At 43.1% G+C, this 15,796-nt stretch overlaps 1 protein-coding gene across 10 annotated transcripts in view; it reads left to right on the top strand.

Annotated features, from left to right (window-relative positions):
• The window catches only part of EPHA5 (EPH receptor A5), a 197,037-nt gene that overhangs the window by 91,991 nt on the left and 89,250 nt on the right, over positions 1 to 15,796 (top strand). The window lies entirely within an intron of this gene.

The raw sequence follows: 15,796 nt of genomic DNA, 5'->3' as shown, positions 1-15,796 counted from the left end.
TATTTCTTCATGTTTGAGTTAAAGTGATGTTCTTTTTCTTCCCCGAACGAGTCTGTCTTTTGCCTGTGACCGTAATGGGTGAGCCACACCTCCCTGTCCTTATCTGGATTCCTGAGCCATTTTGCTTCATTTTCTTCTTCCCATTCCTGAGAGGGGAAGGGGTGAGTGAATGGCTGTGTGGTGCTCAGTTGCCCTCTGGGCTCAAACCACAACACCATGAAACCATGGCTTTTGGCTTTTCACTGTGCTCTTATGAAATACACACCACTGTTCCAGGACTGTGTTTTCAAGATCCTGTTGTGTGTGTACAGTTCAGCTAGGCAGTAGGTCTGTCCAAGGGAGAGACCTTTAGCAAACAAAAATATGAGCACTACAAAGAGAGGAAATGAAAGACAGCCCAAAATCTTTCTCATCTAAGGAGGGTTTAGGAGACCCTTAACAGCCCTTCTGTGACATCCTGGTGTTGGTATGGAGGCAACGTAATGAAGCAATATGGAGAAGATAAAATATTTTATATAATTTATATAAATCTGTTATGTGGGGAAAGGTGTGAGGACTGACATGTATTTTTGTGACAATAACCAGGATTTTGGTTCATAACCATCACTCTAGCAGTGTGCTTCGCACCCCGCTATAAGACCTCAAGGGGTTGTGTCCTAAGGGTATGGAAGTAATCACGTTTGATGCTCAGTGATTGGAGAGCAGCCCTGGGTAAGACTGTAGGTGACAACATACAACATGTTGAGCATAGAACAGCTCACAGAGGTTGGGGAGCTCAACCATAAGAAACCCAAAGTTAATACAAAATCAAATCTGTAACTTCGAAACTGCAGCTGAGGAGCTCATGACTATTCATTTTAGGTGTTAAAATGTCTGTGGGGTTGGGGATTAGAAGGTGAGATGCTGCAGGGGTTGTAAGGTAAGGTTTCTTAGGGGCAAACTGGCGTGTAGGGAGATGGTAGCTATTACATTGAGGGGCTTTGCAGAAGAGCAGGCTTAAGAAATCTGACAACAAACAGACTGTATTTGATCCCCGCAAGGTGATATGAGAAGTTTAATTCAGAGCCTTCTGCAAAAGCAAAAACGTCATCGTTTATAACCTTTTAAGCAGTAATCTCATTGAAGGGAAATAACAGATAACAATCTGGTTATTTATTTATTTGACATACTTTTAAAAAGATGAGAGCTACTTTCTACATTTGTTAATCTTCAGAATGACATAGAGCTCTCCAAGTAAGCCACACATAAGTTTTGTAGACCGTGGCGGTATATTTTGGTGTTTTTTTAAGAGCTGCTGGGTAAATCCAGAGACTAGCAGATAATATACTCAGCTTGAAAATGATAAGCATGGAGATATGAAAGCCATTTCTTTCCCTGCTGTTGAAATGGGAAGATTAGTGGAAATGTCATGGCTTAGAATTCATGAAGCAGTGTTTCCCTAATCAGCCATCGGAGTAAATTGCCAGAATACAGTATGTTTGTATTTATTTCTTTTATATGAAAAGACTCTGTCTGAAGGCATGCTGAAACAGGTGTTATTAAATATATTTAGAAACCCTTATACATAATGTTCTTCATTATAAGTCTTATCTCCTAATTGTGGTGTTATACCTGTGATTAGCTACTGTAAAATAGCTTGGCATACAACTTGGTAAATACTTGCCATAACATGCTCTGCAGAAGGGGCCTGCCAAAACACAGTGCTGCTCGCTGCCCGTTTACCCTGGCTGGGGGGATGGCCTGTGTATGTCTGGTGGTGCTGTGTCCTTTGGCTCTGGAGCAAGCAGGAGGTAAAGGTTTGCTTTGCTTCGAAAGAGGTCTTGGCAGTGCCTGCAAGTAATTTGCTGCTTCCAGGTGCAAGTGGTGACATCTGGGTAGACATGTCCATATTGTTTCTGTCGTTCTTGGGAGACATATCTATGCTAGAAAATGCCAGATTTAGGAAGAACAGGGGATAGAATTTACAGAAGCATGTCCTATACGTATAAATGTAAAAATATATACACACACACACATGTGCCCTGCTGCTCTTCAACTGGAGGTTTCTTCCCCTTTGGGTCTGGACACTAATTAAAATGAGTGAATTAGAAAAAACCGTAACAAATTATTTAAACTAATGAGCTTGCTTCACTGAAGCAGGTGAGGGACAGATCATTCCCAGCTTCTTTGCTGGCAGATCTGCAGGGGCAGTGACTTCTATGAGAGAGTTTGGGGCAAATCAACTGTTCCCCCATTAGAGCCGGGTACAGGAAAGGAAATGGGTGCCCTCAGCTCTTCCCAGAATGGGATGATCTTTGTGCTTCTCTGTTCTGCAAAGGGAGCAGACTGGAAAATAGCTCTGCTTATTTCTGAAGATTCCATATGAGCAGAGAGAGGAGTATGCTGCCTGGTGAAGGGAGCTCGTGAGGTAAGTGGGAGTTGAGGGACATAAAGCAGAAAAAGCACAAAACCTGACGGGACAGCATAGGATACCTTCCCAGTTATGACCTTGTAATGTGAACCCCATGGGCCCAATAAGCATGCCAGAAAATATTGCATGCTATTTTGAGATTATATTACCTTTTTTTATTCAGCATGGACAAAATTCATGTTCTCTGGTCTGGGTTGAGATTTACAGTAGGATATTAGTACTTTTCCGATTACAGCACCGTGGCGGTAGGAGACTTCCATGCATCCCTCTTGCTGCTAGAAGGCTGACAGCATGTGCATGTGTATTAGCAAGGGTTATTAATTTCTTTTGGATGCAAAACTACAATTAGTGTCCCTTGGCTTCTTCCTAACTGAAAATGGCTTTTTAAATATGTAAGAATCGGAAATCTTTTTTTTTTTTTTTGATACCTGGGTCCTTTCCCGAGCCTATCATTCACGTGATCATTTGTCATTAGGCACAGTAGGCAGGAGGTTAATTGTAATTGTGCGGTCACCTGGACTATTGTGTGATTTGAAGCAGAGTTTCTCTGCTGTGTCAGGTCCAACAGTATATTATTTGAAAACGTTAGTGCCAGGTTGCTCTTTAAATCTGCCAGGGAACTGAGAAAGAAGTGATTTAAGCCTTCGATTTAGTGCTCTCTTCTTGCTGTCCGCTTCAGGCCACTTTACTAGTGATAGCAGAATGTGAGTGGAATTAAAATACAGAATTTTTAAATAAAATAAAATAAAATCAAAAGTAGCAACCAAGAACGTGGGACCCTTCGTCTTGGTAACTTAATACTGTGTATCTTTGTTGACAACTCTATATGTAAATCACTAATTATTCTAAACTATTCAGTTCCCCTCCAGGAAATCCAGACTTAAACATTAAAGGCTAGCTATAAGGAATGAAAGTCCTGTGCCAATTCCCCACAGGTTTTATTAAGCTGCAGAGGAAACCCAAAGTTTTTTTGCGTCATGAATTACAGTGATAGAGAGGTCAGCAATTTACCTACATCAGTGGAGATTACTGGGTTTGGGGCCATAATTGTAAGCACTTTATGGCTTCAGTAATACATATTTTCTACCTTGGCGAAGCAGCAAGGGAAGGAGGGCACGACTGGCTCTGCTTGGCCGAGGTTTCCTGTCATCGATTCATGACAGAGGTGATATCCAGGAATGCAGCAGAGGTGCACAACTGATCGGAGACGTCTGTCTTGGATGGTTTTTGACACAGGCCTTTTCCCAGCCTTCCCTTTCTGGGGATGGCAGGCCGTTCGCAGACCTGCCTTGTGGCTGGGACCGGCTTTGGTGGCTTCGGCGCTCTGGTCCAGCTCTTGGGCTTGCGGTTTGGTAGCGCTCCCAGGCTGAGCTGTAGGTTGCTTGGCCTGCATACGCAGTGGTGGTACCTACCCTCCAGTCACCGTGGGATGGCTGGCTCTCTTGTCCACTGATGCATTTGAACATCACCTGGGTGGTCCCGTGTGAGCTGGGGAGTGGCTGGGTACAGGATGAGCGTTGAGGTCTCTCATGTGTTTTGGACCATGAAAACTGTGTCTTGGACTGCACAGCCTTTGAAGGGAGAGGGCAGGAAGGAGATGCCTCTCTGCAGCCCGGTGTAGGTGTGATACAAGCAGGTGGTGTGCATGCCGAGGAGGAGGAGGAGAAGGCAGTACTGCTGTGGCTGATGCTTTGTGGAGGCCCCGTAGTGACTGGCATGTGCTGAAAGGTAAGATCTGGTTAAAACTCCACTACTTAACACCATTGTTCTGGATTTTAGCTCAAGTTAAACATTCTCTTTTGCTTTTAAGCACCTCTTGAGGATAGTTTTGCAGAGATGCAGGAATCGCTCAGATGATCAGAATCCCTTTGTTACCTTTATTCACGAGCCAGTTACCATATATCTAAACTCTGATTACTTGTTTAAATGCCATATTCATTTTTTGTTGTTTCATCTTTGTAGCTAATTCTTACTGTGCTTCTGGTTCCAAAGTTCTTTGGAGGGAGAGACAAGCTGAAGGCTTCTAAGTTCAGGGCTCCATAAGCAGAGCATGTTCCTACATTATCCCTGGAAGAGACAGCTTCATCACCTTCTGCTTCATTCCTCAGGCTGGAAAAGGGCAGCCCTGGAAAGCAAAACTTCCTACTTAGATTTCTTCTTAAATCTAATATGTTGGGAGCAAAGGAGAGCTGCTTTTTTCCCCCTTCCCTTTTGAAAAAGAAATAAGACCAGCCAAAAATCTTCCTGTGAATGAGTGTGAAGTGATCCTGATGCCTTCTCCAGTGCTGGCCTTTTGTCTTTTCTCCTCTGCCTTCTATTTATATTACTCTTGGCCACCTTTCTTGAAGGAGCTATTGATTAAAGGATGCAAACTGCCTCAGATCCTGCATATCAAGCTGCTCTTTTTTTCAAGTTGCTTGGTATGTGAAGAGCATCCATTTTTTTCACTGCAGTGCAGCTTTACCCAGATACCTGGTCTCTCCAGCTTTCTCCTTTTTTTATTTTTTTTTTTTTTTTCCTTTTACCCTCCCACCCGGCTGAATGGACATCTTGTCAAATCCTGTTTGCACAGACTGACAGCTATAGAGGTCTTGGAGAAAAAGCCAGATCCCTGCACATACACCCTAACAAACAGAATCAAAATGTCAAGGCACAAGTGAAATATATCACTGTGCTTCCCTGTCAGATTTTGCTAATATCACCTGGATAAATTGACAGAGGAACACCTGCAGCAAGTTAACCTATTTTTATTAGCACTTGTTTCACATATTTGTATTTGGTTATGAATATAGGGACTGATGGGGAGAAAGCTTTCATTTATTTTCTGGCAGGATGAAATGCCCCCTGTTCTTCACACCAAAAGACAGTCGGGGCAGTAAAGTCGCTTTCAAATAGCACAGCAATTAATAAAGAAAGAAAAAATAATTTCACAGTCTGTTGTTAAATTAGCAATTCTTCAGGGTGTCTGGAGTTCCTGGCAGAATTAATATGCACTCTGAAGCCTTGGGCAGCCTTGGTGCATATCATTTACCCAGCAGCTGTAAGAGCAAAATGCAGAGACGAGGAGAGGTCCTCGATTGCAAGGAAAATACTGGAATTATCTGTCTAGTAATCATTCAGCAGCCTTGTTCACAAATAATCAAGAAACATTTGGCTTTGGATTACAACCCTCATTCTTTCAAGACAAAAGTAGCAGAAACACTGACTGGGAAATGATGTGTTAAGGAACACAGGGGAAAAAAAATTAGACAGGGAGCAACATACATTTGAGCTGGGAGAAGAAAGTATACAATAAAAGTGTAATAAATTTCCCTCGTATTGAAGGGGAATATTTTATAGCAGCTTTCTGCAAATTAAATGCATCTACATAAATAATGTAGCAACACATTTAATTGCAACTATTTATTTTTAAATTTAGCTGGATGCCGAGAGAATTTCTATGCAGAATAATGAACCTTGTGTTTTTACCACTTGCGCAACTTCTAAAAAAAAAAAAGCCAACAACCAAATTGTGGATGGTATTTAGGCTAAGTGTTGGAGCCCTAGAAATTCCTGTCTTCTCTCTAGTGCATCTGAAAAAAACAAAACAAAACATTATCCAGAAATGCATCCATATGGAATGGATGCTGGATATTGGGGAGGCCAAGAGATGACAGAGAGGAAAATATTACCAGTCCCTACTTGAGTTGGGAAACTCCTATTTGGTCCTTCAGTGCGAAGTGTACTGCTTCAAGTCAAAGAATAAATACTGGGCTATTTACGTTTACCTTCTGCTGGTTGAGCTGTTTGCATGTTCAGGCTTTCTTCTCAAAAAGACTAGAAAACTTTTTTCTTTTTCTCTCTCTTTTTTTTTTTTTTTCTCTCTCTTTTTTTTTTTTTTTTCCTTCATGACAAGACTGAGTCTTTAGATTCTCCTGCAGTGTCTACATTTCAGGGGTGCTGAGAGGGCAGGCAGCATCCTCCCATACCACCCTTGCCCTCTGGGTATCACAGGATAGTTGCCGGAATACTTTGAAAACAAGGTGTGGAAGAGGAGCTGTGGGATGGCAAACTGTTGGGGGCAGTTGTGTATGAGACAAGATGAAACAAGGTTATGGTATTTTCTTGCAAGGAGTAGGTATGCCAAAACCAGGGCACGGTGCCCTTATGCCCACACCAGCTGCTCCCCTTTTATCCCCTCTTGTTGTCTTCCAGTCTTCCCTCAAGCAAATCAAATGTGAATGGTTTCTGTAAAGCAGAAGTGTTGGGGTTGTTTTTCCCTAACCCTTAGAAAGACTGTTCAAGTTGATGTGATGCAAGGGTGCGGAGATGTAGCAGAGCTTACAAATAAAGATAGTGCTGGGTTTCCAGGCCAAACAGGCTTGTGTAGGCAATACTTATTTTTTTGGATGTAGCTGGAGAGCCAACTAAGCCACACATGAGCAACAATATCCCCTTATAATAGTTTGAGAATTAAATCTCTATAAATCAAGCTTTGGTAGCTCATACACCTTGAATAAAAAGCCTGTGAGAATGGTCAGCATTGCTGCTGCAAAGTGTGCTTCAGGCTGGTGCTTTATGTTATGGGGAAATGGATTTGGCGGGAAGGAGGTTGTATTGAGTCTTCGTGTAGCAAAGGGGAAGGCAAAGTTTGTTTTCCTTTACTTTTTATTTCACATCTGAAATTCTGGAGCAGTTGCATATGTCAAACGGCTATTTTTGAGGCAAGAACAAAGCCCATGAGAAGAGGCAGTGGACAGGGATGCTAGCAGGACATCTCCTGCCTCCCCTTGCTAAATCATCTCATGGTATGCATATCAGGGCAGAATTTATCTTGGCAAGACCTGTATCTGTAACTCCAACCAGTGTGCTCCAATGCAAAACCCCACAAGCTTCTGTAGAAGGAGGCATGACTGAAGACTCAAGAGACATGTCCATGTTTCTTTCTGTTCCCCTCTAAGCCACCTGCCCACTGCAGAATTGGCTAGCATCACCAGCATCTTAAACTTGCAAAAAAACCCTCACTTCCCTAGAGTCACTTTTATGTGCATAAACCCATTTAGTACACTTAGTCCAGGCAACTCTGGATAAATCCTTCCTATCTTTTTTTTGGTCAGAAGGACTGTAAAAGATCCATCTCCGTCGCCCTCTGATGGAATTTGAATAGATGTGTCTGGAGTGACATATGTTCAGCCATAAATTACAGAGGAACAATTTTAAAATAAATTGTCTGCAGCCAGTCCTACCAAATTTACCTCCTGAGACAGATGATCATAAAGCTAGAAGCAAACAAGCCCTTAAACATTTGAGGCAGGGTTTGAAAGGATCCTTTTGTGTAGGTGTTAACATCTCTGTAGATTGGTGAGATGCTGCATGTTTTGGACCAAAATAGTCAATGGAGGAAAGACTGATTTTATACCACATAGAAATCCTGTCTACACAAAGTTGCACAAGATAGAGCCAACCAGAAGGAAATATTTTAAGCATTGTTACTTCTCTTTACTGTCTGCATATGTACAGTCTATTAGTTCAGGCTAAAATCTTGAAATGTTGGTAGAGTAAACACACATGACATAAATCATCAAAATAAATCCTCCCAAATGTCATATTTCTTAACCACAATGGGTTGCAATTGTCCAAACCACAGCATAATTAGGGAATCTTTCTTTTTTTTTTTTTTTTTTTTTTTTTTTGCTGGCTGGGCTCCAGATCCCTATCTATGACAGACTGTACCAGAAGACCCTTTAAATATCGTAGTATCATGCCAGCAAACATGTGGCTTTGAGGAAACCTATTTTCCAGGAGATTTTGCTGACTTGCCTTTGCATTACTGTCCATAATACATGTGCACAGATGGACATAGAGGGGCTTTGGCTGCATAATTTTCAAGTTTGATCCTGCCCCCCTGTTGCCATTAGGGATGATGTTTGTTATTGCTATTCAGTCAACGCTGCTGTCGAACTCAAGGGAGTTCTGCAGCTTGTCCATCAATCCTCCCTTCACTTGGTATGCAATGCAGCTTGAATGTTCAAGTTACCGTTCGCGTAACAAAGGATAACCTGGGATGCGTGTCTTTTTGTGCAGAAACCCCCAAAACACACTCTTGTGCCTCTTGGATTATGTGGGGAGCCATGCATCTCAAGTTATGTTTACGAGTGTGCAGAAACAAATCTGTCTCTGCTGCCTTCTGTATCTTAAATCGTATTTTTCCCTTAGGTGCAGCATTGTAAATCATCGCTTCCTCTGTTTAAGGGAGTAAAATGATTTCAGTTTGTCTTCATTAAAAGAAAAAAAGACAGTAATTTAAGCGTAATTTTAGCGCATCTTTGTCCCGCACCTCTGAGAACAAAGAAAAGACACACAGATAGATTTTTATGGACAGAGAGATTTACGGAGATAGATATTTTATAGCTATAACAGGCAGAGAGGCTGTAGCAACAGGATGTGGGCTGCCTTTTTTTATTGTAAGCCAGACAGTTGGGGCTCAGTAAGACTAACCTGGATCTGTCCCTTGTAGCCAGAGAGTGAAGAGGACCTGGGCTGAGAGCTGAAGGAGCCCTTTACACACTTGCAAAAGCGTGCAACACCTGGTCACACAAATTTTGGGTTTGCTAGGAAATGACACTTCATCCCAAGCAGTGCTTTCTCTAAAAAAGTTTCATTTTCTCCCAGGGTTTTTTGGATAAGAAAGTTTGGGGAAAAAACCCCACAAAACCAAAGCACGCTCAGCTAGCCCTGCTGTTGACACAGCTGGTGGGAGCACACTTGCGCAGTGCTGAGTGCTTTTGAAAAATTTTCTGTTTCCCCTCAGAACATTTATTTTCCATAGCTTGCTTTCCTTCTGAGAAATCAAACCCAAATGATAGCGTGGGTTTGCATATATGCCAGGATAAATCTCTTTCCCTCCTTCTCCATCACACTGCTGAGAGTTTAGGCCTGACTTAGGTTTTGCATCATTGATTGCTTCAGAATCATCTAGAGCAAAGTCGGGATGTGCAGAAATATAGCCCATTAATGTAATCATGAGCATTTTCAAATGCATTGTGTTCTAGGTGTTTTTATGGCTTGCAAATGTAGCTGACTTGGGAATTTGATGAATTTTTCAGAGTGATGCCATGTGATGAAGTTTTATACCGTTTGGAAGAAACACATTAATGTCATTAGTGGCAGTTAATTCTTAGTTTTCCAGCAACTACAGGCATGTCATAAATTGCCGTGTGACAATTTAGTGAGTCACATGGTAGAAAAAGTGGTATTTCAAAGGGAGGAACTGAAAGTACTAGTTTATTTATATTCTAGTTTTCAAGATTGTTTTGGCATTCAGAGCCAGAGCTGATTTCAATGCGGAGCAGAGGTAAGTCAGACTGGGTTAGTGTGGGGTTGGACAGAACGGCATAACGAGAGACAATGTTTCCTTAGAACAAAAAATAAAAAGCTTAAAAGAGTGTTTCTCGCTTGAGATTCATGAATCTGCTTACATCCAAGTAAGGGCCAAGTCTCTTTTTTCAAAGTGCAAAGTCCCACTTATCCAGCAAGCTCCAGGAATCTGTTTAAAATGACCTTTAGCAGGTCTTGGGCTGGAGCATTGGGTGCTGGAGTAGCTGAAGGATCCTGGCAAGTCCACTGGATTCATTACAGTGTTTTATTAGTGGGTATTTATTTAATTCCCTTCAAATCCCCAAGGCGTGCTGCAGGAAGCGACATAGCACTATTGCAGATAGAGAGACCAAACCTAAAGGCGATATAATCAGGGCATTTTACACATTTTTCTATAGCTTTATAGCTTTGGCAGCAATTTCAGTGTTGGCCTGCAGTTCAAGGAGAGCTGTTAGGGAGGGCAGGATTAGCTCTTGGGAGCCTGCTTGTGAATTCGGCAGGACGATGCTTGATGGTGGGTTACTGTAGTTCTTAAAATACTTTTTAGAAGAGCATGGAAATCGTCTGTTTATATTGATTGGGAGACATGAAGACCGTCTGCTGTGTTTTCTGTTTTGTTTTTCTTCTTGTAAGTAAAAGTGCATGTCAGGAGCACAAGCTGAGGCTTGGAGACGCTCAGCAGTTTAATTGATTCCACATTGTAAAGACTGTACCTCGCTAAACCTTTCTTTAGGTTTTGGATGCATCTAAGAGGCAGCAGCCCCCGCTTCTCAGTGCAAACGCTTCAAGGCATGGCAGCTCCGGAGACGAGAACAGAGGTTGGTTTATTTGTAGCTTGGTTTTGCTCAAATCCTTCAACTCTCGAGGCATATTCCCCGCGCCAGAGTGATGTGCTAATGAAGGCAGATTTGATGAGTTACAGAGCTGCTCTGCTTTCTGCTGAACACACACACACACACGTCCTGCTTGTTTTTTAGCTGAGAACTGGCTCGGCGTGGCTTATGGGTCTGTCCATGGGACAGAGTTTTATGCTGTGGTTGCTTCTGTGGTAATTTGAACTGTCTGTCCCTGGCTGAAGAAATCTGCTGTCTGAAAAGGCAAATAGGACTAAAGGATGGGAAGGAGAAGCAAAGGGGCTTTGCAGTTTGGGGAGGAAACCTCAGTTTCAGCCAGATAACCTGCGCTCTGTCTGGACTAGACATCCTTACCCTTGTGAATTTTTGTTAGATATTGTCTGTTAGCTTTATTTATGGATTAGCATCACTGCCTTATGAGTTATACTTGTTGTTTGTGATTATTGTGGAGACTAATTTGGTGCCCTGCAAGGCAGACAGCGTAATTCCTGTTTGAGCTTTATTTCCTGGGATATATGAAAGGTCACTTTGCTGATCCTAAGTGCTTAAATACTGTGAGCTTATCCTCCCAGCATCATGAGAATGCGAAGGGAGCAGTAGGTTGGACCTTTTTCATATCTCCTGGGGTTTCAAGGCTTACAGGGTCATGTTTCCTACCTTTTCTCTCTCTCTAGGGACAAAACTGGAATTCTCGCTAATACTAAATGGGTGGTTTTACTGATGTGGCCACGTATGTGCCTGTGGATATGGAGAGCCTTGGAGGTGGTCCTTGCTTTCAGCACTTGTTGCTTGGGGACAGTGTGCACAGAAGGTGTGGGGCCACTCCGAGCCCTGCCTGTTAGATGATGCAGCCTTCAGCTGAAGCTCAGGATTGGTTACAGGGATACAGCTGTGAATCATTTGATGTTAAGGCTTGCAGAAAATAATCTGTCAAGTAGTCCCAACTGTTTGATGTTACTGGCTTGTTCTGCCTGCTTCCCCCCACTGGTACTCACTGTCTCTAGTACTGATAATAGGACATAAAGTTCAGAACATCGTTGGAAGAGGCCAGTTTTCATTGTAAGAGGACCAGTGATTCTCCCTCCACCTACCCATGTTTGAAGAGCCTGTTTCTATTATCATGGCTCTTGTGGGCTCCTGTCTACAAGGTACAAAGCCAGTTTCTAATCTGATTGCTGCTGGTTTAAGGGATCAGCTCACACCTTTGCTGTCCCGAGGGGCCCTTGCTACCATCCTCCACTGCAGCCATCTCTTTCTGGCCCGTCCTGAAGTGCGCAAGCAGGAGGCTGCACAGACGTTAATGCTCCATGCCCACAATGTTTTGTGGTTGCTACTAAAAATAAAAAGAGTGAAATTAATTTACTAATAGTGGATGTGCTACTAACAGAAGCATATTCCACTTGTACCTAACACCAGCAGGTTGTTTATGGCTTATTTGCTGTGTCTAAAAATACTCTTTTTTCTAGCATCCAATTTCATTTAAAGACTATTTTCATACATCAGTGCCTATTAATCAGTTAAGGAGATATCAGTTTTAATATTAGGAAGAAAGAAACAGATCTCATCAATATCTTAAAACTTTATTTAATTTCTTTTCAGCTGGCTTTCAACAGATTATGGGGACTCTTAGGATCACCTTATTTCTCCTCCTTTCCCCACACCCTTGAAAAGAGAGATAGTACCATTACATGTGTGACCATGCTGTGCTAGTTCTACATATCCTTTCAAGAACTGTTGAATTAGAAATACTGAGATAAAAATATAAGACTAAAATAAGATTTAATTAGAAATTAAACCCCAGACACCCATGTAATTTTAAATAAAGTCATGTATACTTCATGAAGAGATTGTAAGATTGACTGTCAGAAGAGGAGTGGTAAGATAAAGACCAAAACCCAAGGTACGTGTAAGATAAGCTGCTTGTGGCCCTGTTTTGCTCTGAATCCAGTTTCCAAAATATCTGAGATATTGCCACCAGTGGCAGAAAAATAACACAGAACCAGCCCCTGCTTTTGGCTGTGAGCTCAGCCAGGACTGTGCCCATCCAGCTGCCATGAAAACTGCTCTGCTGTGTGGAAACATATGATGTTCCTGGGTCATCTTTCATCTAACAGCATCCATCTCATCACAGCATCCCTGTTTATTAGAGGATTGCTGCTTGAACCACCTCACCAGCTGTCCTCTCCTTTGTGTTGTGTGCAAAGCAAACATAGGAAAGGTGACCTGGGTTTGAGTGAGCAGTGGGGTTTTTGGGTAGCAGGGGAGAGGGCTACAGTGGTGGCCTCCTGTGAGAAGCTTCTTGAAGCTCCCCCGGCTCCAAGTCAGACTCATCTCTGCACCAAAACTTAGCCAATTACCTGCACCTCGGTGATAATATGTCTAAGAAGAGACCTGAGAGAAGGAGCTGGAGTTGTGAGGAGGAGTTGCAGCAGCTGCATGAACACCAAGGTGAGTGAAGAAATGGAGGAAGAAAGCAAGGGGGGATGTGGTGGAGCAGAGACCCCCCCCTCTGTCCTGTGGTGAGACGACAGGGTGGAACAGATACTGATATATGGCCTGTGGGGGGCCCCATATGGCCAACTAAGGTGGCTGCGCACAAAGGTAGTCGGGATCCTGCAGGAAGAAGCAGCCCCCACTGTTGTAGTTCAGCGCTGGGAGGATTGCAACATGCAGAAGTGTCCCACGCTGGAGGTGCTCGGGAAGGGCTGCAGCCCGTGGGAGGGACTCCAGTTGGAGCAAAGTTGTGGAGGACTTTCCTGTGAGAGGGAGACCATGCCCGAAGCTCCCCTCCCAAAGATGGAAGAAGTGGCAGCACTGACTGCACCCCCCATTCCCTGCCCCCTGCGCCGCTGGATGGAAGAGGTAGAGATATTGGGAGCAGAGCTGAGCCCAAGAAGGGAGGGATGGGGGAAGGTGGTTTTAAGATGTGGTAACACTTCTCACTGTCCTGTTAAGTGTTATTGTTAGTGTCTGTAATAAATTTACGTTCTTTTTTTCTTCCCCTGACAAGTCTGTCTTTTGCCTGTAACCATAATGGGTGATTTATCCCTCCTTGTCCTATGTCAAATCCCAAGTCTTTACTTATTTTCTCCTTCTTATCACTGAAGGGGGAAAGGGGAAGTGAGCAGCTGCGTGGTGCTCAGTTGCCCTCAGCTCAAACCGTGAAAAAAGGGTACAGAGAAAAGTGTTAAAACAGATACAGTTGTGCTTGAAACAGTGATGCAGGTACAGCTACTTCTGCTTCTGAGCATGGTAATGCAAGTGTGGTTTCCATCAGGAGTGGTCCCCAAGCTACTCGTGAGAGACTGGAAGGCTGTGCTGGGAGACTCCTGCAAATCCCCCTCTGTCCTCCCCAAAGGATCTGCTGCAGGGCTGTGGACTCAGCACCCACTCACTGTGCTAATCCCATTTCCTGTCCCTGAATGTTTCCTTTCTAACTGACACAAGAGTATTTCTCTTTGATATGAAAAAATGCCACTCTGCTGCTGTTTGTTATGAGGACTCATGTTGAAATCTTGAGTATAATTTAATGCTCTTCAATGTTCCTTCTTATACCTTGGCTAGAGAAGGGACTTGGCTGACCCATGGGAGCCTGCAGATTATACAGAAATTGGTCCAGTTCACTTTTATTTCACATCCCTCATTAAAACATGAGTTATTGGTGTTGTACATCTGTTGTCTCCATACTTATTCATGAAAACCAAACATTCCCTTTTAGCTGAGCTGAGGTACATATCGTACCGTCATTAACAAGCTGCACCTCGTTGAAATCTGTCAAGGAAAACTGACTGATTTTGTATTTGCTGCTTTGCACAAAATAGAAGCATGGTAAACTCTTGTGTCATAATGATTTTCTGTCTGTCTTGATGGGACATGATGAGATAAATTCAAGTTCTTTTTTTGAAGGCTAATTATGTTGAGTACACCCTAGACGTAGGCTGCCCTCATTAAATGTTACGTATTCTTGTGCTTTCCTTGCTGCATCTCTGTTGTCTGCATGTGCAAGTGAGTTTGATTTGGCTTTGAAATACAAAATGTAGGCTATAGAGGAGCCATTTGGTGGTCTCCTCTCCCAGAAACTCTCCAGAGATTGTATAACAAGTCCTTGATGTAAGTAGGGCAGAATTTGAAGGTGGCTGTGAAGTAAATAAAAGAACTTAACTCTGTGTTAGAAACTGAGGAATGTGCCACAAAGCATGAGGGCAGCTTGTGGCAAGTCCTCTAACAGCCACCAAGAATAAATTCAGCCCTAGGTCTGTTCACCAGCCCTGGTGTATGGACACAAAGCGGATGAACTGCGTCCTGCAGAGCTCACAACCTAAGTATGGAGCACTGGCTAGATGACAAGCAATTTTGGAAACTGGATTTTTAAAACCTGTAAATCCCCTCGGTCCTACTAGTTGTTCTCTGCCTGTCCTGTGAGTAGAAAAGGGAGCTGGGGAAAGGTGTGAGAGGATGCCTAGTTTGGGGAGGTCGGCAGGGTTGCTGGAGATAAGCGTCCCCTAAAGTAGGATGGAGAGGCTGCAGGTGCATGATGGGGACCTGGCAGCCTGCGGTGGGCTTGGGAGGCACTTCAGGGTTGCGTGGCATTTGCTGTGAGAGCTTCGTGGTCAGGACAAGACTGGGAGATGTCTGTTGGATGCTCTTGGATCACAGCCCTTTTGATGCATGAATGATCTTCATTGTCAAAGACTTACTGACTGGCTCTAGGAGTTAGGAGTTGATGTGCAAGTGTCTCACCTTTGGTGAAGAAGCTAGTGATGTGAAAGGGAAGATGTTGAGAGTTTCACTGGAACTGCAGGAAGCAGAGCTAACTTTAGAGTTAGTTGTCCTAATTGGTCCATCAGAGGAAAAGGGATCACTAGTAAAACCCCATACTTTATCTACAAGGAAGATAAATTCCATCATCACTAGCTGGATTTTAGCACATGACCTTTATGCTGTGATTGTCTGGGGCATTCCTGGTGGGATAATGTTAATGCTTTTGCTGTGAGCTCATTTTCTTTGCAAGCTAATTACAACTGAGGAAGTCTGAATGCAGATGGAAAGGCTCTGGGATTTCCAGGTAATTTCTGTAAGTCTGGTAGCAGACCTGTGCATCGCTGATGTCATACTGGGTAGAATTATTATAGAGCATCTCTGAAGGAAAAAAAGTAGCAGCACTTTGGAGCTGCTT

Source organism: Tyto alba, unplaced genomic scaffold (assembly GCF_018691265.1).
Source record: "Tyto alba isolate M040663 unplaced genomic scaffold, T.alba_DEE_v4.0 Super-Scaffold_23, whole genome shotgun sequence".
Taxonomy (NCBI): domain Eukaryota; kingdom Metazoa; phylum Chordata; class Aves; order Strigiformes; family Tytonidae; genus Tyto; species Tyto alba.
This window is presented reverse-complemented; position numbering and strand designations above follow the sequence as displayed.